Genomic DNA, 23,703 nt, shown 5'->3' on the forward strand with positions numbered 1-23,703 from the left:
AAACGTTTTACCATGGAAGAGCCCTTGAATTAATTAATTTTTAGGTTTCATGGAGACCTGGAAATGATGTCAGCTGGCCACTCTTCCCTGCCACACCCCTAGAAGTGACATATCACCAACAACAATGTCAACACCAATGTTAACAGGCAGGCTTGAGGAGGATTGGGGGGTGGGGTGGGAGACAGAAGGTAGTTTTTGCTGGGTGTAGGTGTGCAGGTTCTACCCCCTTCTGAGCACAAAAACTATGAGAAACTCTCTCGTGCCTGGGAAGAGGAGAGGGGGAGCAATGCAACTGGCCAGTTCCCTAGCTCATAGAATCATAGAATCATAGAATAATAGAATCATAGAGTTGGAAGGGGCCACACAGCCCATCTAGTCCAACCCCCTGCTCTACGCAGGATCAGCCCAAAGCATCTAAAAGCATCCAAGAAAAGTGTGTATCCAACCTTTGCTTGAAGACTGCCAGTGAGGGGGAGCTCACCACCTCTTTAGGCAGCCTATTCCACTGCTGAGCTACTCTGACTGTGATTTTTTTTCCTGATATCTAGCCTATATCGTTGTACTTGTAGTATAAACCCATTACTGCATGTCCTCTCCTCTGCAGCCAGCAGAAACAGCATCCTGCCCTCCTCCAAGTGACAACCTTTCAAATACTTAAAGAGGGCTATCATGTCCCCTCTCAAACTCCTTTTCTCATGGCTCAGTCCATTAAAGCAAAAGGGGAAAGGCCGCAGATACCCTCCAGAGCACCCGCAAACCCCCAGGGGACCCTTGGCCCTTGGTTAGGAATCCCTGGCTTAGGTTATTGCTAGCTGGATAACAGTGAAAATCTAGACCAAACTACTGTCAATATAAGCAGCTGAGAGCAGCACATAACAGGATTTGGTTGTGCAGTACAAGGGATGTATCTCTTGCCTAGAACAGGGAGTTAAAATAAGGAGTGTCAGTATGTATTATCCATCTGCAACACTGCAGGAAGACGGTGAAACTGTTCTTTCTAGTTTACTCTTGGTTTGAGCAGTTACTGGGGTCTGTAGAGCCAGTCTAAGCACTGTAAATATTGGGATTGCTCTTACATCAGCCAGCCAGAGACAAGTCCTGATTAATCGAGTCAGCTGCATAATGCAATCGTTGCGAAATGGTTCCGTAAATAAACTTGGATATCGAAAAGCACACAAAGCATTTGCGGGCCTTTTAGAGATCCCCTCCATTACTGGATAAATCAAGGCAACAACCCCATCGGTCCCTGAATTTCTTCCCTCTATAAATATTGAGCTTACAAAAAGTAATAAATGATTGTGCCTTGACCGCATTTGCACATATGCATATTCACTGCCTCTCTTCACTCACAGCCGTTTAAATGACACAACAGAACCTTTTCAACCCTACTTCAAAGATTTGGAAGAAGGGAGAGGAAGGAGTAATGTGACAGGCAGAAAATGCAGCTCCACATGGGCTGTGGCTCAGTGGAAGAGAGTCTGTTTTGCTACAGAAGCTCCCAGGTCCAATCCCTGGCATCTCCAACTAAAAGGATCAAGTCATATGCAAAATGTATCAGATTTCTAAAGTGCTCTAGTTGCGTTCTGCTTATTAACTGTCAAGGCTCTACCGCACTTGAAAGTGCCAGCCCTGACTTACTGGGGGCTGTAGAATAATAGAATCATAGAGTTGGATGGGATCTCCAGGGTCATCTAGTCTAACCTCCAGCAGAGGTTGTGCAGATAAGACACGATCAACTGGAAACAATGCAGATCGGTGAGCAACAGGAAATGGAGTTGTTGAGCTCCAGGATGTCAAAAACAAGATTGTTGTTTGGCCATGTGACCTTTTTGTTGTCACTTGCATGCTCCTGTTAGTTAATTGTGCCTATATTCCCTGTTACTCCTTCATCCTTTATCTAGTCACCCTGCCTTGGATCTTAGGTGTGAACGCCTGTCTTTCCTGACACTATCTCAAAATCCCTGAGCACCAAAGACTGTCCCTTTTGTCAACAAGGACTGTTCCTGCCAAAACTGTTTGGCACTGGGAGGGGCTGTCAGCATTGGATAGATAAGGGAGTGTTAGTTTTGAATTCCCCCTTTAAGCAAGGACTCCGTGAAGGTCTGGTCATTATTTCTTCAATAAAGAGCTACTCTCTACCAACCGACCTAAAGTCCTAATCTGACACAGTAAAGCCTACACCTGGGGTGGTCAAACTGTGACTCTCCAGATGTCCCTGGACTGCAATTACCATGAGCCCTTGCCAGCTTGGCCATGGCTTATGGTAATTGTAGTCCATGGACATCTAGAGAGCCACAGTTTGGTCACCCCTGCCCTTCACCATTCTAGAGCATGTTTCTCTAGAGCAGATTTCACTGCTCCTCTCTAGTCAGCTGATCTCAGGAGACCTTCTCAACACTTCCCAACAGCTGGGTATGTTTGTGTGGCTCACTAGTAGAGCCCTTTCTTTGCATGCAGAAGATCTTGGGTTCAATACCCAACAGAGCTAGGAAGTTCACTTGGTGACTCTGTGCCATTTCTTTTGACCTAGCCTACTTAAAACATTCATTCATTCAACTTCTATTGTGAGGATAAAGCAAGGAAGAACCGTAACCTTCTTTCAGGAAGGGCAAATGAAAGAGTCCTTAAAAGACGGGTGTGTTTTCATTCTCACCACCCAGATGTGGTTCTCACATATACACTGCTGAAGTTGACTGCAAGATATTAGAGACACATCCCAATGCCCTCTCTTTCATCTTGGATGCAAATTGCCCGAGGCACACTGTGAAGAAGGGGAAGACTATATTTAATTGAGTACAACATGTAAAAGGGAAGTATTCAGCCAGTTCTGATAGCTAACTTTTAGGGGGATATGTTAATGGTGTGACACTCTTTGTAACATTAATTAGATTATTCCAAAATAGAAACACATGTTTAGCAGTTGGCACACTTTGTCATCCAATGATCAACAGGGTTCACCTTCTTGCTTGTTTCCTGATTGTTTCCCGGATGGCGTCAATGAAGCAGTCAGTGGTGGAAATTCAGGAACCTGGCAGGGTTGAACATTTACCCACCCCTCAGCGTCGGAGGAATGAGACACTCTAAACAGATGGCGATCTGAAGTAAACACGCACGGGTGTTTATGGTCTGTGAGCAGAGGCCTAGTGCCTTGAGGGGCACATCCTTTTATTGATCATCTTTAAGGTACACGTAAGCATTAAGAAGAGAAAGAAGATGAAGAAGCCGTGTATGCCCATATGATTTGACATTTCACCTTATCTGAGTTGCCTTACATAATAAGTTGCAAGCTCACAGGGTCCTCAAGAAGAGAGATTTCCATATGGGGGTGCAATTTCTGGCCTGAGATGAAGGCCTTGGGCTTGGGATAAGAGTCCTGCGCGGATCTAGCTCATTTCTACCTGGGTTTGCCCAACCGTGCAATTATACGAGAGCTGTGTCAGCACTCCTACAGTGATCTAAAATAAGGTGACCAGATTGTCCCACTTTTGGAGGGACATCTGGGGGTACCTGGTCAATTGTACTTATGTTGAAATTAATAAATATATATTGCAATACTATTTTTGCATTCTAGGCGTTCTAAGAAACTTTTTGTTGCTCCATGTAGACCAAGTTTTTAATCAAGAACCCCCCCCCCCCACCTGGTCAATGGTGTCCCGCTTTACCAATGTTAAAATCTGTCCACCTTAATCTAAAATGCTGTGCATGCCATCCTACCTTATTCTGTGTCTTGAACCTGAGACTCTCTCTTGATAATGTAAATAAGCTGAACCAGGGTATGGACCAGTAAGAGGACACACAGTTTCCATTGGTTTATTAGGCATTGCAGCTCTAAGCCATAGCATTATTATCGAATCAAAAAGGAAAGTAAAAGAAAGAACAATGATCACAACAAACATCAGAAAGAATATACAATATAATAAATGCACATAATAAATTCAAAAGCCATAAAAGTCCAAACCATAAAAATTTAGGGCAGAAGAAACAAATGCAATTTCAGTTTTAAAGCCCCTCAACATTTCCTTCAACAAATTTCTTCCTTAATTTAAATGATAATGCATAAACGTGGCAACAGTGATTGTAACAGACAGGCCAAAAGGAAATCAATACATGTCTCATCTGACAATCAATGCATGCTTGACAATACAGCACATAATGAGTAAGATCCTCAATCTCACTAAGACCACATGGACAGAGTCGGAGGTCCAGTGGAATGTGACTATATCTGCCCCATAGATAAGCAGAGGGCCTTGTTTGGAATTGTGTTGTTGTAAACACTTTCCTCAGGGAAGTCACAGAAAGATCTGCCAGGTAACGTGAAAAGGTTTTACTAGATTTGAAGCAGAGTACCACTTAGAGTAGAGCCTCTTGTGGTGCAGGGTGGTAAGGCAGCAGACATGCAGTCTGAAGCTCTGACCATGAGGCTGGGAGTTCGATCCCAGCAGCCGGCTCAAGTTTAACTCAGCCTTCCATCCTTCCGAGGTCGGTAAAATGAGTACCCAGCTTGCTGGGGGGTAAACGGTAATGACTGGGGAAGGGAATGGCAAACCACCCCATATTGAGTCTGCCATGAAAACGCTAGAGGGCATCACCCCAAGGGTCAGACATGACCCGGTGCTTGCACATAGAATACCTTTACTTTTTTTTTTTTTACCACTTAGAATATTTTGAATTTTGGGTTAGAATAATGATACATTTAGGGGTAACACCCCCTAAACAAGGTCTGGAGATCTCCTGCTATTGAGCTAATGAGGAGGCCTCTTGGAAGACCCTCGGTGGACTAACCGTCTATAGGGGGACTTAGCAGCACCTGCTAGCTGAGTAGAACAGAGAGAGAAACCCTGAAAATGGAATTTTACTCAGACATGGCTAACCTTAGCCAATGCCTACTCCTCTCCTTCTGACCCATGGTTCTTAATTTATGAGATGGAAAATACAAGCTTCTTATTCACCAACCCATCAAGAAGCTAGACTGGGAAACTGTTTCTTTACTGGGCTGGCATTTTTTTACCCACATTGTGCAGTACGGGCAGCTTTGTGACAGCCTGCTAATAGGGTCACATAGCAGTGGGACAGTGTCCTGTCTTTCAAGCTGCTTTGTGCCTTCAGGTTCTTGCCTCTGGACTTTACACTCATGCCTCTTATGCACAATAACAAAAGAATCGATAACAAAGAGGCCAAGCTCCTCTGTGAGCTTGGAAGGACTATTGAAAAACTGGACACAGAGGCATCAGCAGCAATGAAATCAAAGGTATCATAGCCAGCCCAGCAGAAGGCTGCCCTTCAGTCCAACATGGGATTAGACCCAGGACCTAAACAGGCCAGATTTCTGGCTATAGTGGGAGACCACTCGCTGCATAGTCCCATTTCCCACAGGTGCTTCCAAGGCTGTCAAGGGGAAATGGGGCACCTCACCAGTGGGAAACATCTCTTCTGGAAAAGACCTGAATGTGATGTCATTCCAATGGAGAGATGCTCCAGAGGTTGCCAAATCTCTATGGCAGAGGTAGCTAAACTGTGGCTCTCCAGATGACCGTGGACTATAATTCCCATGATAATTGTAGTCCATGAACACCTGGAGAGTCACAGTTTGGCCAATCCTGCTCAACCATTTAAATCATAGACTTTTGGCCAAATGTTGGAACCTTTGTCAGACACAATGCCATCATTTCTGGCAGGGGATCATGGTAATGGTAGCCCATGGACATCTGGAGAGTCACAGTTTGGATGCTCCTGCTGAGTGGTTTAACCATAGGCCTTTGGCCAAATGCTAGAACATTTGCTTGACATAATGCCATCATTTCTGTAATTTTCTGGAAGTGACTGGGTGCACCTGAGGGACACCAGCATGCTTGCCCCACCCACTCTCAGGTCCCCCCCCCCAAGGAATTGCTGGCTGAGGCTGGCAACCCTGCAAGAACTCCAGCCAAAGAGCTGGTATTCCGAAGCCAGAAGGGAAGGTACCCAGCAACTAGGCTCAAAAAGACAGCTGTCCCAAGGCTCCCCACTCTTAAGAGTAGAATGTGGGGGATGAACCTCATATTTAATAAACTGGTACAGAGTACTTGCCCTTGATCATTCTGTTCTTGTGCTTCATTTAAGGACTGTTAGATCTTGGAAGTGAGCAGATTCCCCCATGCTATTCTCATGGAACCACATAGTTGGAAGGGACTATGCAGGCCATTCTGTCCAACTCCCCACTCAATGGAGTTATCAGACTAAAGCATCCATGTTAAGTATCTGTCCAGCTGATGCTTAAAGATCACCACTATGTATGTGAACTGTTTGCTTTAAGATCAATAGCTTTTTCAGCCCTGCACCTGGCCTTGTGGAATGCTCTACCTGGTGAGATCAGGACCCTCTGGGCCTTTAAGGAGATCTAGAGAGCCTGACCCACTGTTGAGGCCAGGGAATAACATTAAAAGATGCCTGCCTCCCATGCTCTGACTAATCAGAAGAGCAGTTGGTTGTTCAAATGTTTTAATGCTTAATTTTTGTACAACTGTTTTACAGCTTGTTGTTACCCGCCCTGAATCAGCCAGGGAAGGGTGTGATACAAATAATATTCATGGTGTAGTGGTTAAGAGTAGTGACTACTCATCCGGTGAGCTGGGTTCGATTCCCCACTCCTCAATTTGCAGCCAGCTGGATGACTTTGGGTTCCTCACAGTCCTGATAGACCGGTTCTACCAAGCAGTCCTGTCAGAGTTCTCTCAGCCTCACCTACGCCACAGGGTGTCTGTTGTGGGGAGAGGAAGGAAAGGCAACTGGAAGTCACTTCGAGACTCCTCCAGGCAGTGAAAAGCAAGGTATAAAACAAACTCTTCTTCTTCTTCTTCTTCTTCTTCTTCTTCTTCTTCTTCTTCTTCTTCTTCTTCTTCTTCTTCTTCTTCTTCTTCTTCTTCTTCTTCTAGAACATCCCATGAATGATGATAGCCCCAAGCCATCTTTATCTAATAGCCATTGATAGGTCTTTCCTCCCTTAATTTGTCTTGTGAACTGCACTGGTCCTCCACAGACAGACAGCCATCCTGAGACACTCACATGCTGCCAATTTGCATTGACTAAAAATCAATGCAACTCAGTGCCTGCAAAAATACTTTTTGGGACTGCAGCCTTTGTTATTTTCTTGCTTAATAGAGTCAGAGGGCTGGTCAGACATTTGGAATTCTAGCCGCTATCTCGCGTGCCTTAACTTCCTTATTAAAATTAATGCAATGTAGTGGTATTTACCTTTGAACCAGTGTGGCCCATTCTTTTTCAAATGCCTTGTAGGTACCTTGAACGTACCTACATGGCATTACATGGTAGGTTCGTGTAGAATGATATCAGTTAGATATCAGGGGGGAAATCCAGCTGGGGTAGTTCAGCAGTGGAATAGGCTGCCTAAGGAGTGGTGAGTTCCCCCTCACTGGTGGTCTTCAAGCAGCGGCTGGAGATATCCTTGTCCTGGATGCTCGAGGCAGATCCTGCATTGAGCAGGGGGTTGGACTGGATGGCCCCTCCTAACTCCCTGATTCTATTCTAACCCAAGGATGCCAGTCTCCAGGTGGATTCCTTGGTTTTACAGCTCACCTCCAGGGAACAGTGATCAGCTCCCCTGGAGAAAATGGCTACTTTGAAGTGTGGCCTCGATAGCATTATACTCCACTGAGGTCCTTCCCCCACTCCCAGCTCTAACCCCAAAGCCTCCAGGTCAGGGGTAGTCAAACTGTGGCCCTCCAGATGTCCATGGACTACAATTCCCATGAGCCCCTGCCAGTGTTTGCAGGCAGGCAGACAGAGAAAAAGAAATGAGTTGTTGAATTTCAAGAAGAAATTGGATAACAAGGAACTAAGAGAATTTCTCTTAATGCTACTATTTGCTTGTATAGTACATGGATAAGGAGGAACTATTCCCCTTCCTGTGCAACCACCCTGCCCAACAATGGTATATAACAAGAAGCTGGGGGTGGGGGGCATCATCTTTGCTCAGAGTAGCAAAATAGATTGATCTGAGCTTTCTTGTTCACAGAGCTATTGCGGTTCTAGTATAATTTAGGGGCTCCCCCACCCACCTCCCAAAAGGTATTCATCTGCTTCCCTGCTCATATATTTTAGATTATGACTGCACAATAGTTCCTTTAGAAGATTCAAGCTCCTTCTTCTACTCTCTAATTAAGAACCAAGACTCTATTTTCCAAGCTACGCGGTAGGGAATGAAAAGCAAAAGTCCTACATAACTAGAGAATAGAGAAAGTTAATGAATATTCTTCCAGGTTCTCAATGAGATGGCCCGAAATTGCCTAATTCTCTTTTGCCTCCAAATTATGGTTTCCTGCTTCTAATAATGCTGAATTTTGCTACCTCCAAAGACCTAACCAAGGACTTGGTAATTGTTTTCTTTTATCAGCGTGGCTAATGAAACGGGCGTGATAAGAAGCCCCACTAAGAGTCAAATGAGAACATTAAGAGTTTTTTTCTCTCTCTCCAGATGTCAGGACTTTTCTATATTCAGTATGGGAAATTAAATTAGACTTCAGACTTATGGAAATTTATAACTCCGTCCATGTCACAGGCTGTAATATTTAATTAAAATGATAATATATTTTGCTGCAGAGATGTAAAATTGTTTTAAATGGAGGCCATTTCTTCTGGGGTCTTATTTAGCCGATGAATTAGACGGTGTAGATATGTACAGATCAGTAATAAGGCCTTAAGGGACCTTTGGGTCCAATTGTTGCAAGTTTGCTGGAACCAAATCGAACAATCTCTGAGAATTAATACTTTCCATAATCATAATTAATGCATTTTTCCCCTTCTCTCCAAATAACTGTTCCAATTAGAACTATAAAACACCACTCCAAGTTACATAAATCCTGGTTGATTGTACAAATTCATCATTTCCTTTTATTATTTTCTTTAGTTGAGCTTAATTTTTTTTTTAAGTATGCAGAAAGACATGGCAATTGGAATGGCTTATGCTGACCAGTTCCAATTTTCTCTCCTTGTAACGTCTATTTAGTGTTACAAAAACAATTCAGAGGCAGATTGTTGTTGCCACATATCTTTTGACCTTTAAATCAAATTTAGCATTTCACTTTCAAGTATGCCACCAAGCAAAACTTGACAGCTTAATAAAGTGAGAATTTTCAGCAATAAATCTAAAATTCCTCCGTCGCTTTGGAAAAGAGAGATCAGAGACTTTATTATTTTTTTATTTGGTTTATGTTTGCTTGAGTGGGAAAAAACTTCTAAACAAGTGCTTTTAGGAAGCAGCAATCTGTATTGTCAGAAGTGAATACCCCACTTGGATCGGTATATTACATTACATCAGTAGCATGAAGGGCATAATTTATTGCAGTCACCGCAAGTACAAAATAATAATAATTGAATGCAGAGATTACAACATTGTTGATGAATTGTGAGATGTCTTACTTGCTGAAATAATTTTAAAAATTAGCTTGGACTGAAATGGAATCAAAGGATTCAGAAAAACATGAGTGGAGTTATGAAATTTAGATTTACTTTCTATACTTATTCCTTGACAGACACTTAATGTTTGCTCTCCAACCATACCTACCCATAATTCTCCCTTATATATACAGTCACCATTCTTTGTGAATGGGGCAATGAATGTGTTTTCTGGCTTTGGTGCACATGCCTAAGGAGGTGGTGGGCTCCCCGTCATTGGTGTTCGTTATGCTTTTATATTGTAATTTGACTGTTTTATTGTAACCCACCATGAGATGGTACTCCTGTGAGTGGTGGTATATAAATTAAAATAGAAATAAATAAATAGAAAAAGCAGCAACTGGACATATCCTTATCCTGGATGCTTTAGACTGATCCTGCACTGAGCGGGGGATTGGACTTGATGGCCTGTATGGCCCCTTCCAACTCTATGATTCTGTGAAAGAACACAGAGTTGTGGAGGGCACACACATTGGCAGGTACTGGAACTACACCTGCATAGGTTGCCCGTTGTATTGTTAGATACAATGGGCTTTGCTGCTCATTGTTATAAATTAGTAATAAATAAATCTGTTACATAGTTATCAAATCATACAACCATATATGGGCATGTTAACCTGCCTCCCCAACTCCCAAAATATGCCAGTGATGCGCCTGGAGGGGGTTAGAAGGGGTGGGGCCCCCGATGGGCATGTCCACAGCTCTGCTTCCCAACCATATTCTGCATGCCCACACCACTTCTTGAGCTTCATGAAGCCTGAAGAACATTTCCAGGGTCTCTCAACGTTAAAAAAAAAGTTGAGAAAGGCAATAGACTGTAGAATTATGTTAGTAATATAATGGAGGCGCCCGCATGTCATATGTCCAGTTATTCATATCCCAGGGGAATCTAGATGTCAGGCCTCTTGTCCAATATACACATCTGAAAGGTATATTTTTTTCAGGATTCCTAACCTGGTGAATATTTATTTACTGGGGAAGAAAACTCACCTGTCATCAGTCCAAGGCAATTTATTTTGCTTTAGTCTTGGCCTGTGGATACTGAGTGAACGTTGCTTGGCAAGCTACAAATTAATATACTCTGGCAAAAGTGCATGTCTTTGTGTGTATGTGTGGAGGGGGGTAGCGCTTCACTGTGGATGTTCCTCCTAAGACAACAGCAGACAGAGGCGCTCCCAGAGTAAAGATATGTTATTTGAAATTGGCCTTATATTTAAATAGGGGATGAGCTGGCATTTTGTCGTGTCAGCTAATGAAACTGCTGGGGAAAATCTGCCGATGAAAAATAGACAATTAAATAGTTTCTCTGGATACCAAAAAAGAAAAAAAGAAAGAAGAAGAAGAAAGAGGAAAGGATTTGCATACTCCTTCAAAGTGATGACTGGGCTTTTCTTTCATTTGGGATAGAGACAAAGGGCAAATGTAAATCTCAAATGAGGGCAGAGAGCCTCTTCAGGTTATCAGAATTATGAGTCTGGCTGCTGACATGAGCAAAGGCAGGCTTCAAGGAGGATAACGCATACCCCTATGCACACTCACAGACACACTTCTGACAACCTTTGAAATTCAAAAGAGGAAGATTCAAGCTCCTCTCCCTGTTTTTGATGGTCTCCCAGACTTCCCTGCTAATGGACAAAACAAAAGGCAGGGGAGAGGAAAAACTGGCTTTGAGTGGACGCTGTCTGACTCAGTAAGTCCACAGTCCTTCAGACATCATGGCAAATTGGTTCACTGGGACAGACAGGAGTGCTGCTTGCTTTGCGTAGTGCACAATCACCCCTCCCCTTGGCATGGGATGCTGGGCATGATTTGGATTGGGGCTTCAGACTCCAGAGAAGAAGAAGAGTTTGTTTTTATATCCCGCTTTTCTCTACTCTGAATAGCTTAGAATCATAGAATCATAGAATCATAGAATCATAGAATCATAGAATCATAGAAATCATAGAATCAGAGAATCATAGAGTTGGAAGGGGCCACACAGGCCATCTAGTCCAACCCCCTGCTCTACGCAGGATCAGCCCTAAGCATCCTAAAGCATCCAAGAAAAGTGTGTATCCAACCTTTGCTTGAAGACTGCCAGTGAGCTTACGAATGTCTTCCCTTCCTCTTCCAATGACAGGCCCCATGGGAGGGTAGGTGAGGCTGAACAGGTTCTGAGAGTGACTTAGGCAAAGGATTTATGCGATCTGAAGAGAAACCAGGATAGGTTCTGAGTGACTGGTGACTGGCTAAAGGCTTCAGGTAGAGGAGTAGGGAGCCAAAATCAGTTCTCCATAGCAGAGTTTCCCCATTTTGATCACTACACCACACTGGCTCTCCAAGCATGGTTGGGAGAACATGGTCTGGGTTTGGGTTTGGGTTTGGGGTATGGGAGGCTTCCAGTCAAACTTTGTGTGTGGTTGGGTGTCTCTGTGAGGTACCTGAGCAAGCACTGCCTTCTCCTATTCCAATCTGAGTTTATAATTTCTGGAGAGGTGGAAGAGGAAGAAGAGGAGGAGGAAGAAGAGGAAGAAGAGTTTATAATTTCTGGAGAGGAGGAAGAGGAAGAAGAGGAGAAGGAAGAAGAGGAAGAAGAGTTTATAATTTCTGGAGAGGAGGAAGAGGAAGAGGAAGAGGAAGAGGAAGAGGAAGAGGAAGAGGAAGAGGAAGAGGAAGAGGAAGAGGAAGAGGAAGAGGAAGAGGAAGAGGAAGAGTTGGTTCTTATATGCCGCTTTTCTCTACCCAACGGAGTCTCAAAGCAACTTACAGTTGCCTTCATTTTCCTCTCCCCACAACAGACACCCTGTGAGGTGGGTGAGTCTGAGAGAGCCCTGATATCACTGCTCAGTCAGAACAGTTTTATCAGTGCTGTGGAGAGCCCAAGGTCACCCAGCTGGCTGCAGGTGGGGGAGTGCAGAATCGAACCCAGCTCGCTAGATTAGAAGTCCGCACTCCTAACCACTACACCAAGCTGCCAATATCCCCAGATACAAGCATCTGGGACTCCTGGCCAGCATTCAGCGAAGGCTTTCTAAACCAGGATATCTTGATATCATTCATGAGGTATGGAAGACTGCATGATTGCCAGCAAGTGGCACTTTGTCTCAGAGGAATGAACAGAGATTGGTTGTGACATCTGAATGTAACCAGTGTTACGAGGATGTTGCCATTCCATTCTTATTTCCAGAATGGCTGTTTCCTTTGGTTATCTTCATTAAGTGCATTTCTCTTGGTTTTATTTCTTTGTTTTATGTTATCCATTCGAAAATATTGGAGGCAGCTTCTCAGGTCTATAAATAAAAATGAAAAGAACTAGAAACTGGAATAAAATTGACCACAAGGCCAAAACATCCGATTAAAAAAGTAGCTGACATGTCATTAGCTGAAAATATAAGAGTAACACAACTACACAAGGAAACCAAGCAGCAGAAAATAGATATATTGGTAAGGTGGGAATGACTCAGAAAAATGCCTGGATGAATGAACTGTTTGCCTATCAAACACCAAAGAATCTATTATGTTGAATGAATGAATGAATGAATGAATGAATGAATGAATGAATGAATGAATGAATGAATGAATGAATGAATATGGAGAACATAAGAGAAACCACTTCGGATCAGGCCAGTGGCCCATCCAGCCCTACACTCTGTGTCACACAGAGGTCAAAACCCAGGTATCATCAGGAGGTCCACCAGTGGGGCCAGAACTCTTGAAGCTCTCCCATTGTGGCCCCCAAAAAACTAAGAATGCAGAACATCACTTCCAGATACTGTGTCCATTAATACCTGTTCTTTGTGTTCTTTGTGTTTATCCAGTTCGATCTTGAAGCTCTCTGTGCTTATAGCTGTCACTAATTTCTGTTAATTACTCTTTGGGTGAAGAAGTACTTCCTGTTATCTGTTCTGCAACTCACTCTATGCAGGCCTTCCCTCAACCTTGATCTGGAAACTGCAACTGGTCCAGAATGCCATGGCCAGGATCCTCACAAAAACACCATGGAAGTCCCACATCCAGCTGGCACTCAACAGCTCCAATGGCTCCCAGTTCAATTCTGGATCAGGCTTAAGCTTTTGATAATCACCTTCAAGGCCATACAGAGTCTGGGCCCAGTGTATCTGAGAGACTACACCCCTCAAAGAACCCTATGCTCCACCACCTCCAATTGGCTGGTGATCCCTGGCCCCAAAGAAGCACATCGGACCTCAACCAGGGCCAGAGCTTTCTCTCCTGACCCCCAGCTAGTGGAGCCAGCTTCTCAAAGAGCTCATGGCCCTTCCTGAACTCCCACAATTCTACAGGGCCTGTAAAAGGGAGCTCCTCCACCAGGCATTTAGTTGAGGCTGACTCAGTAACATCCGCTAGCCCCTCAGAATCCTCCTTCACAACCCAAACCCAGACTGACCTCCCTATGGGTTCATGTTTAGAAAGTTACTGTTATAATATGAACTGTTGTATTACCATTATCCAATTCTGGAACTCGTTGTCATGGTTGTTGTTATTATGGTTCGATGTATATCCCTACATAATGTGTAAACGGCCCAGAGTCTTGTGGGAGGGAGTTATAGAAATACAATAAATAAATAAAATAAAATCTACTGCTCATTAATTTGAACACTCACTGTTCCCTGTATGACCATTTATGAACTGGGGACTTTACTGCCCCAGCTCCTGTGCAGGAGAACACATTGGGAGCAGATGAGGTGCACCAGTCCAAATGCTCTCCCATGTGGGTACAGGAAGAGGTGGGCCAACCTGCCATGACTAAAACTCCAGCCTGTAGCCCGGTATGAAATCTCCAGTGCATAAACGGTCTAACTGTTGCCAAAGCTGCCGTTCTATGTTAAGGTCATAGCTGGTCCATGAAGTGGTTTAAAAGTGCTATGCGACAAGCCAAAGAGGAGACCTGAGCCTCTAGCTGTAGGCACAGATCCAAAAGCATCCTCAAGCCATGAGTCTTCTCAGATAGGGGAACATCACCTTGTTCCAAACTGGTTGACTTCTTAACACTGGGGGTTTGTGTTATTGACCAATGGTGGCTCTTTCTTTTCATAACTTTCAGTTTCGTAACTGTTTCACCTGCATGCATCTTCCCCATGTGCTTCTTTTGGGGGGGGAGGGTTGGGGGGTTGTAGAGTGTGTGTTTCATGTCCTAATATGACTTCCTCAAAAGGTCTGCTTGTCATCCAGCCTTCTGTGGAACTTTTGCACTGCCAAGCTTCATTGCCCAATGTCTCTTTGAGACAACGCACAGCGACTCCCAACATCGGTTCCACTTCCCCATCGCAGCCTACCTCTCCACCACTCAGCGTTAAAAGCTATTCTGTGTAGGATTTCTGAATCCCTTTTCTCCATGCTTTATTCAAATTGTTTCCGAGGGCTTACAACGGTGTCAATCATCCACGGTCCCCTTCTGAGCTCTTCTTTTGAGAAGCTGATGTTGCACATGGCATCATTTCAGGTTTGGTATACCGTGAAAGGGAGAAGAACCAGGGGAGTGCTCAGCCACAATTAGAATTTGTTCTGAATTGCCATTTAGATCATGCTTTTAAAAACGAACAGCAAGATATTAAAGTAACGGAGTTTGAAAGGTTGCAATTCTGCAGAGGACTGCACTGTATAAGTAGAACATCTTAAGATTCTTTATGCTGCCATGATCATAGGGAGACCAGGCTTCAGATGGGACCTGGCGATCCCCCAGAATTACAGCTCACCTCCAAGCTACAGAGTAGGCATGTGCACCCTCCCCCCAACAAAACTTCATGCTGTTTCAGGTTCAGAGGGACCCGATTTTGACTGTTTAAAACCCATCCAAAACAGCTGTTTTGAATTCAGAGGCAGCCGAATCATTTCAGAGTCAATGATGCTATTAAAGTCAATGGGAATTTTCCCATATCCACCTTCTCCAAGGCCTGGGGAGTGGGAGTTTGAGTTAGAGGCTCAAATCCACCAGATTTCAAAATTTTGGACCAGGAGGTCCAATTCAGGGGCATCCTGAGTGGCCCCTTCCAGCTCCATTATGAAGAAGAAGAAGAAGAAGAGTTGGTTCTTATATGCCGCTTTTCCCTACCCGAAGGAGGCTCAAAGCGGCTTACAGTCGCCTTCCCATTCCTCCCCCCACAACAGACACCCTGTGGGGTGGGTGAGGCTGAGAGAGCCCTGATATCACTGCCCGGTCAGAACAGTTTTATCAGTGCCGTGGCGAGCCCAAGATCACCCAGCTGGTTGCATGTGGGGGAGCGCAGAATCGAACCTGGCATGCCAGATTACAAGTCCGCACTCCTAACCACTACACCAAACTGGCTCTCCATTATAGCCTATGGAGCTAATACTGAAGCATAGAATCTTTTTCCCATCATAGGATAGAATGGGAGCAGGATGCGGACCACCTCTTTGGGTACCCCTAGCATTGGGAGGTCCTTAGATAAGAGGGTCCTGAAGTTACACGGAATGTTTGGAGCCTCTAACTCAACCCCCACCCCAGGCCTCAAAGAAGATGGAAATGGGAAAATTCCAATTGGTTTTAATGAGGCCATTGACTTTGAGGACTAAAACGTTTCAGACTCATTCGGATGGCTTTGTTTCAGCCATGCAAATCTATGTACCAAAATCAAGTCTGATTCGGGCTATTTTCAGCCAAAATGATTTGAACTGCACATGCCAACTATGGAGTTTAGTTCACCAGAAAAAAAATGGTGGACTGTGCTCCACTGAGGTCTCTGTCCTTTCCAGATTCTACCCCCCCCCCAAAAAAAAATCTTCAGGAGTTTCCCAAACCTGGAGCTGGCAACCTTAGTCCCCCATCCCTTCCTAGTGGCCAGCATGGACCAGTCAAGCTTACTATGCTTGAAGGGTGAAGAGCAGATTGAAACATTCTCTAATGTTGCTGAAATACAAAGGTCAGCATTCCGTACACCGAATTCTGTCGAGGAACTTAAAGATCAAATGAAAAGGTAATGTCTTTGTGAAACCTGAGAAGCTAGAAAATTCCCTCTTAAGTCTTGCAAGGCATCCTGCCAGGATTCTAGATTGACCCTTTTCCAGAGTTCTCCTGTCCAGTGCTGAGACGTATACCCATTCTGGAAATTTCAGAGCACTTACCTATATTCATCTGTTGCAGCAAAGCTCAATAGAAGCACAGAGGCACCTTCACAGCCCATAGTACTTATTACAGCTCAAGCTGCTGGGAGTCTGAACTTACTTCACCAGTCACTAGAAGTGTCCATCCACAATAGATATATTTGAAGGAACAAGCAACAGAAAAGTAAGAGTGGCCTTTCTGCTATGGATGTGCATTTCTTGTGTCTGATGAAGTGACTCTAACTCATGAGAGCAAAAATTTCTTTGTTCTTCTTTAAAGGGACACTGTACCTCTGCTTAATTTTATACACAGACAGAGGAAATGCGTAGGAGAGGGTTTCAGTGCCTGGCAACTGGTGGGAGGGGTGGAATATGAAGAGGGTATGACACTGACTGTGACATCACATCACAAAAAAAAAAAAGGAAGTGGCATGGGTAGTTCTAGGAATTGCCAGAAACTCTATGGTTTTACCGGCAATTCCTAAAGTTACCTAATGTCACTTCTGTCTTTTTTTACTGGAAGTGATCGGATGTACCAGCTGGCTTTTAAAAAGTATTTTATCTAAAGGGAATGGAAGTGGTGTGTTCCCTGCCCTGGCAACAGTTGCAGTTAGACTGATGTGGGTCACAAATTCAGCATAGAATCACAGAATCATAGAGTTGGAAGGGGCCATACAGGCCATCTAGTCCAACCCCCTGCTCAACCCAAGATCAGCCCTAAGCATCCTAAAGCATCCAAGAAAAGTGTGTATCCAACCTTTGCTTGAAGACTGCCAGTGAGGGGGAGCTCACCACCTCCTTAGGCAGCCTATTCCACTGCTGAATTACTCTGACTGTGAAAAAGTTTTTCCTGATATCTAGCCTATATCGTTGTACTTGTAGTTTAAACCCATTACTGCGTGTCCTTTCCTCTGCAGCCAATGGAAACAGCATCCTGCCCTCCTCCAAGTGACAACCTTTCAAATACTTAAAGAGGGCTATCATGTCCCCTCTCAACCTCCTTGCAGACTTCTGATAGAAGAAGTTGGGGAATGAGAATGTTGTTAATTGATTGCTCATGATGAGGGTCTGGCTGCATATCTGTTGTGGCTGTTCTGTCATTAGATCTTTAAACAGTACTGAGCAGGAGCAAATTAACTCCATGGGGTGGTTCAAAGAGCGAGCCCAGAGCGAGCAATCATCTCCAACGACTTGAAATGTGTTGATCTTGCTGCCATGCAGCCGGTCACTGAAGAGTCTGCTTCTCAATAGTGGCCAGCTGGCAGACCACGAGAGAAATCCGGGCTATGAACAGTCACCATTTGGCCTCTGTGGCTGCTTTATATCTTCATTCAGCAAAACGAACCTTTCAAAAGCAAGCCAAACTCTTCTATCTTCATTTGGCTTCGGAGCAAGAGTAAACTGCCAAAAATATAGATATCAGAGGATAGTTTTCCCCTTCATCTTAGGTGAGTTCTCTTCCACCTTAGCCATCTAATGAGTGTCTTGGAAGAAGAAGAAACCAGGATTTTGGTGGCATCTTAAAGACTAACGAAGTTTGCTCGAGCTGGCTCAAACCAAACAACAAAAAAATGTGATTTGTCCTCATTCCTAGAGGCAACCATAAGTCAACTGTGATTTGACAACCAAACACAGACATACACAAGTAAGGTTGCTCAGCTCTCCTGGCAATCAACAGGAGTGTTGAGGGCAAGGGTGGGACATGTGACATTGGTCATGTCACCACCATAACTATATCACTTGTAAGTAACCATAGAGGTTTTGGCAATTCCTAGCTCTACTCATTGTCATTGGCAACGGCATACCAGTACAGAAGCCAGTAGCTGAGAAGATCATTGCATGAGGCCTGGCCAGCTTAGATCCAAGCAGAGACGAAAAATTATATTTTCATGTTATATAAAGTCTGCATTAAGACATGATATACTTTAATATTGTTACAGTTTACTGAGGAAGTAAAATACGAAAACAAGGTTTTATACCTAGGAGCTCGTTCTGAATAAATCTTTTTGCCATCGCCAGCTTGGACATTTCTTTCTGTTTATTCAGCTTAGATCCAAGCCTGAAGCACTGTGTATAAATCCAATGTTAACCGAAGACCAATTCCAAAACTATGAAAGCTTGACCACTGGAGGCTTGGTTTGCAAAAAAAAGTTCAGGTCGATTTGACGACAACGTGCTAAAACCCCAATTTAGACTGTTAATGATAACTTAGTATTAACAACACACACAGACTAAGCACCTTGCAAACACTCTGGAAGCCGATGTGCGCTACGTATACCTGCTCATTACTCAGCACAGCAGGAGATCACTAAAGATAAGTCCATATCCAACTAATGTACCCTGTCTTCTCGACATGCCGATGCAACAGGCACTGAGAAATCATTAATTTTAGGCAACTTGCAATGTAATGACTATCAACTGCAAGTGTTATAGGTCAGAAATGAATTTGCTTCCCAAAATTCAGTTTTCTTGGGTGAATCTCAATCTGAAATACTTTTCTGTCCCCGAAGACCTGTGGACCCTTCAGCAAATACTGGACATTCAAAACCCATTTTCAGACATTTAGCAATACTTGAATTCCTCTGGAGGTCCAAGAAGAAGGCATAGAGGCTGAGGCCTTCTTCTGGTGTTGCATCCTGGTACTGGTATTCAGAGTTTTATTGCCCCTGAATGTGAAGGATCCATTTAGTCACCCTGGTTACTAGCCAATGAATAGAACTATCCTCCATGAATTTTTCTAATCCCCTTTTAAAGGAGGGACTGAAATTGGGTTTTTGTACTCTGCTTTTTACAGCCTGGAGGAGTCTCAAAGCTATATGCATTCATCTACCCTTCCTCTCCCCACAACAGACACCCTGTGAGGGAGGTGAGGCTGAGAGAACTGTGACTGGCTCAAGGTCACCCAGCTGGGACCATCGCTCTTAACCACTACACTAAGCTGGCTCTCCCGGTGGCCTAAAGCTGTCTATGCCTATGGTTTCTAAAAAGTAGCAACATTTCCATTCCGACTTTGAAGTCAGGCTGGGACCAATCCTATTCCGGCAACACCTTTGGGCTGCTTTTTAGAAAAGCCAAATGGAAACAGCTGAGACAAGACATTTTGAAACCACAAGCCAGCTGTTAATGTAAGGAAACCTCAGTTTTAACTGATCACACAACTCTGTTGAGATCTGGGCAGGAAAGGAGGCCATCAGATTACAAATGTGCCATCAAGGCCCAACTGACTTATGGCCACCCCTGCGAGGGAGAAGCAGAGGTGGTTTGCCAATGCTTTCCTCCACAAGGTCTCTCTATCCAACTACAGGACCCTGAATAGTTTCTGAGGTATGATAAGGTAAACCAGATAATTACAGAGAAGCCAAATGGTTACTGTGCATCCTCTTTTGCAGCTGCAATTTGAAATTCAGGCACCTTTTTAAAAATGTTTGATTTTTTAAAAATAAATCTTTAAAAAATTTTGGGGGGTTAAGGAACTGTGGGTTCCTATATCCATGCACAAAATCTCCTGTCTGCATTGGAGCAGCCACGAGGCCCATGCTAACACGCTTGGCCACATTGCAGTACGTATAATTGCATTTAGCAGAACCTCTGGATGCTTTCCTTTGTCTCTCCTTATTTCATTCCAGTCATATGGACAAATGGAGTGGATCATTAAGTGCTCGGTTTAAACCGTCTCCTGTGTATTATACATTCACAATAGGTACATGTCATGTGGCTTAGCAGAGGCATCCGGGTGTGAAATTATTCAATTTGTGTGCCGTCAGAGAAGTTAAGCTCATATGAAAACTAACCTGTAACAATTATATGTTTTAAGTTTTGCGTCTCAACTGGAGTGAAAGTAGCCATGACCCTTGCTTTGGCAAGGAGGATTTGAGCAGGATTCAGAAATGTAGCGTGCAAAATGGTAGGAGCACAAGCTTAAAAGGTAAAAGGTAAAGGTATCCCCTGTGCAAGCACCAGGTCATATCTGAACATTGGGGTGACGCCCTCTAGCGTTTTCATGGCAGACTCAATACGGGGTGGTTTGCCAGTGCCTTCCCCAGTCATTACCGTTTACCCCCCAGCAAGCTGGGTACTCATTTTACCGACCTTGGAAGGATGGAAGGCTGAGTCAACCTTGAGCCGGCTGCTGGGATTGAACTCCCAGCCTCATGGACAGAGCTTTCAGATGGCTGCCTTACCTCTCTACACCACAAGAGGCTCTCAGGAGCACAACCTAGGAGGGATAAACTACGCGTTCAGTGGATATGTTTTTCTGGCCAGGCAAGGGTCATGACTTTGGTCTGCGAAGTCAAAAGGAGAGGTCTAAATCCTTTGCACTACCATTTCTCCAGCTGTGCACAACTAGAGAACCTCTTGCCTTATATCAGCATGGATCAAATTCCTGGGATGATGAGCCTTTTTTAAAATAGATCTCTGGCACTTCTGGGGCCATGACCTTCCAACTTCCTCTGCTCTGCTGCCAGTTTTCCAAAGGCCAGGGTTCCAGTCTGTTGCCAGCTGAACCTGTTGGGATGACCAAAACCATCCATCAAAATATGCATGTCCATCAAAAAAAAAAAAATCCACCAAAAAGCTGGGGCAAAATATTGCCAGCCATCGGTATTTTAAGCACATAGTTCAGCTAACTACCCATAATCTCTCCGAGTGCCTCCTGTTAGTTTGGGTGGCACAGCAAAATGAAAACATCTAATGTTGACAAGTTGGGTACTTTATGCCAACCATCTGCAGGCACCGTGAGGGAAAGAGAAGGCGACATCACAAGAATTTCCTGGTAATGAACATGGGCTTGGATCCAGCGATGTGCGAGTGGGAAAATAAATGGACTCTGCAGAGTTTCACTTCGGGGGGACACTGTGCAATATTTAGTGCTTTCTTTCACATACGATCAGAAATTGGTTCTGCAACATCTTGCACAAGCAGAAAAAGGGCCACAGAATATGTTATGTTTAATATAGCACAAGAGAATACCATGGAGGTTGTTTGGTTTTTTTTTTTAAACATGTTCTCTTGTACAAGAGCTCTTGTGCAGGGGATGATCTGAATAGTTACTTACTAGAGTTGGAGAAAGGAAGGCAGGAATTCTCTGGGGAGCCACTCCAAGTGTCTTTATGTAGGTCAGTACAGTGCAAAAAGTGAGAAAAGTATGGCACATAAAATAAATGGGGTTATTTGGGGATACGCTAAGATAGCAGCAAGAGCCTCTTGTGGTGCAGAGTGGTAAGGCAGCAGACATGCAGTCTGAAAGCTTTGTCCATGAGGCTGGGAGTTCAATCCCAGCAGCCGGCTCAAGGTTGACTCAGCCTTCCATCCTTTTGAGGTCGGTAAAATGAGTACCCAGCTTGCTGGGGGGTAAACGGTAATGACTGGGGAAGGCACTGGCAAACCACCCCGTATTGAGTCTGCCATGAAAACACTAGAGGGCGTCACCCCAAGGGTCAGACATGACTCGGTGCTTGCACAGGGGATACCTTTACCTTTACCTTTAAGATAGCAGCTTTGATGTCTGGCCATTCACCATCGAGATTGCTGTTGTCTGTGCAAGCCCATTTTCTGTCCTGTTTTTACATCAAGCAAAATGTGACAAGGTTTTGTGCTGCTAGGAAAGGAGGAGGTTATCCCCTTCAACCTCCTCAACAAATTATGATAAGAATCATAGGCCATGACCGGCTAAAAGACACAAGGGTTTGGGGGTTTAGTGAGGATGGGAGTTGGTTAAGCTTGAGCAGAAAGCTGGCTGGATGCAACCCAAAATATCGGAGACTAGCATTTCTATAGAGAGAGAGGGCTTGCTTACACAGGCTTTGTGTGGTCAGATAAAGAAATACAACGATCACATGTTAAAAAGGGGATTGCAAATAAGTGAGGAATACTGATATGAAAATAGATACACATCAGTGTGTGAAAGTAGGTACAGAGCCATTGAGTCAGACCGGCTTCTTCTTACTGGATTGCCATATCAGGTGCACGGTGAGGATAGTTAAAGGCTGCTCATGGGAACTGTAGTCCATGGACATATGACGAAGTACTGTGTAGCCACCACTGTACTATGTGTTAGTTTGCTGGCCACTACAGAGATCTCCCCCCCCTGCCCTCAATGCAGACTTGAAGGTAGAGGGTCTTTTGCCTCCTGAAATCTATGAGGTTTAATATCATGACCTTTTCAAGCTTTCTCTGAAGGCTTTTTTCCCCATAAAATCTTTGTTCTTGATGTCTTTGTTTTAGCTGGTTTTATTGACAGCAGTGTACACCCTCATTTTATTTATTTTTTTTATTGCTGTTGATATATATTAGATCGTGTAAAATTAATGCTGGAACAATTTTGCATCAAAGAATGCGCTCTACATTTGCTAAGAAAATCAATCATTTTATCCCAACAATGATCTGCCCTGCTTGAAGCCTGAAATGGATGTTCCAGTAGACAAGACCTACCTTGAAAGACCATTGGTCTTTCTTAGAGTTGCCATAAGTTGGATGTGACTTGGTGACACTGAACACCCCCCGCTCCCCACTTTGAATCCACTGATCTCTAAACTCATCCATTTGGATTTAACAACATGTCATCAAACAAGTAGTACAGTCTGAAATTAGGGGGGCCAAATGGACTGAAAGGAAGTGTTCTGTCCCTTTAATAAGGCGTGACAGGCTGCCGCCATATATCACAGTGTATCGTTTACCTCCCCCTTCAAGGATCGCTGCCTTGTTGTGGCAAGGGGGCTTGCGTAGTTCAGTGAAGCTATGAGCTATACCGTGCAGGGCCACCCAAGACGGACAGGTCATAGCTGAGAGCTCTGACAAAAGGTGATCCACTGGAGAAGGAAATGGCAAACCACTCCAGTATCTTTGCCATGAAAACTCTATGGACAGTTCCAATAGGCATAACGATATGACGCTGGAAGATGAGCCCCTCAGGTCGGAAGGTGTCCAATATGCTACTGGGGATGAGCAGACGGCTAGTACGAGTAGCGCCAGAATGAATGAAGCGACTGGGCCAAAGCCGAAAGGACGCTCAGTTGTGGAAGTAACTGGTGGTGAAAAGACAGTCCGATGCTGTAAAGATTTTTATTCCATAGGAACCTGGAACGTCAGATCCATGAATCAAGGTAAGCTGGACGTGGTCAAACAAGAAATGTCAAGACTGAACATCGACATTTTAGGAATCAGTGAACTAAAATGGACAGGAATGGGTGAATT

The sequence above is a fragment of the Paroedura picta genome, chromosome 4, assembly GCF_049243985.1.
Source record: "Paroedura picta isolate Pp20150507F chromosome 4, Ppicta_v3.0, whole genome shotgun sequence".
NCBI lineage: Eukaryota > Metazoa > Chordata > Lepidosauria > Squamata > Gekkonidae > Paroedura > Paroedura picta.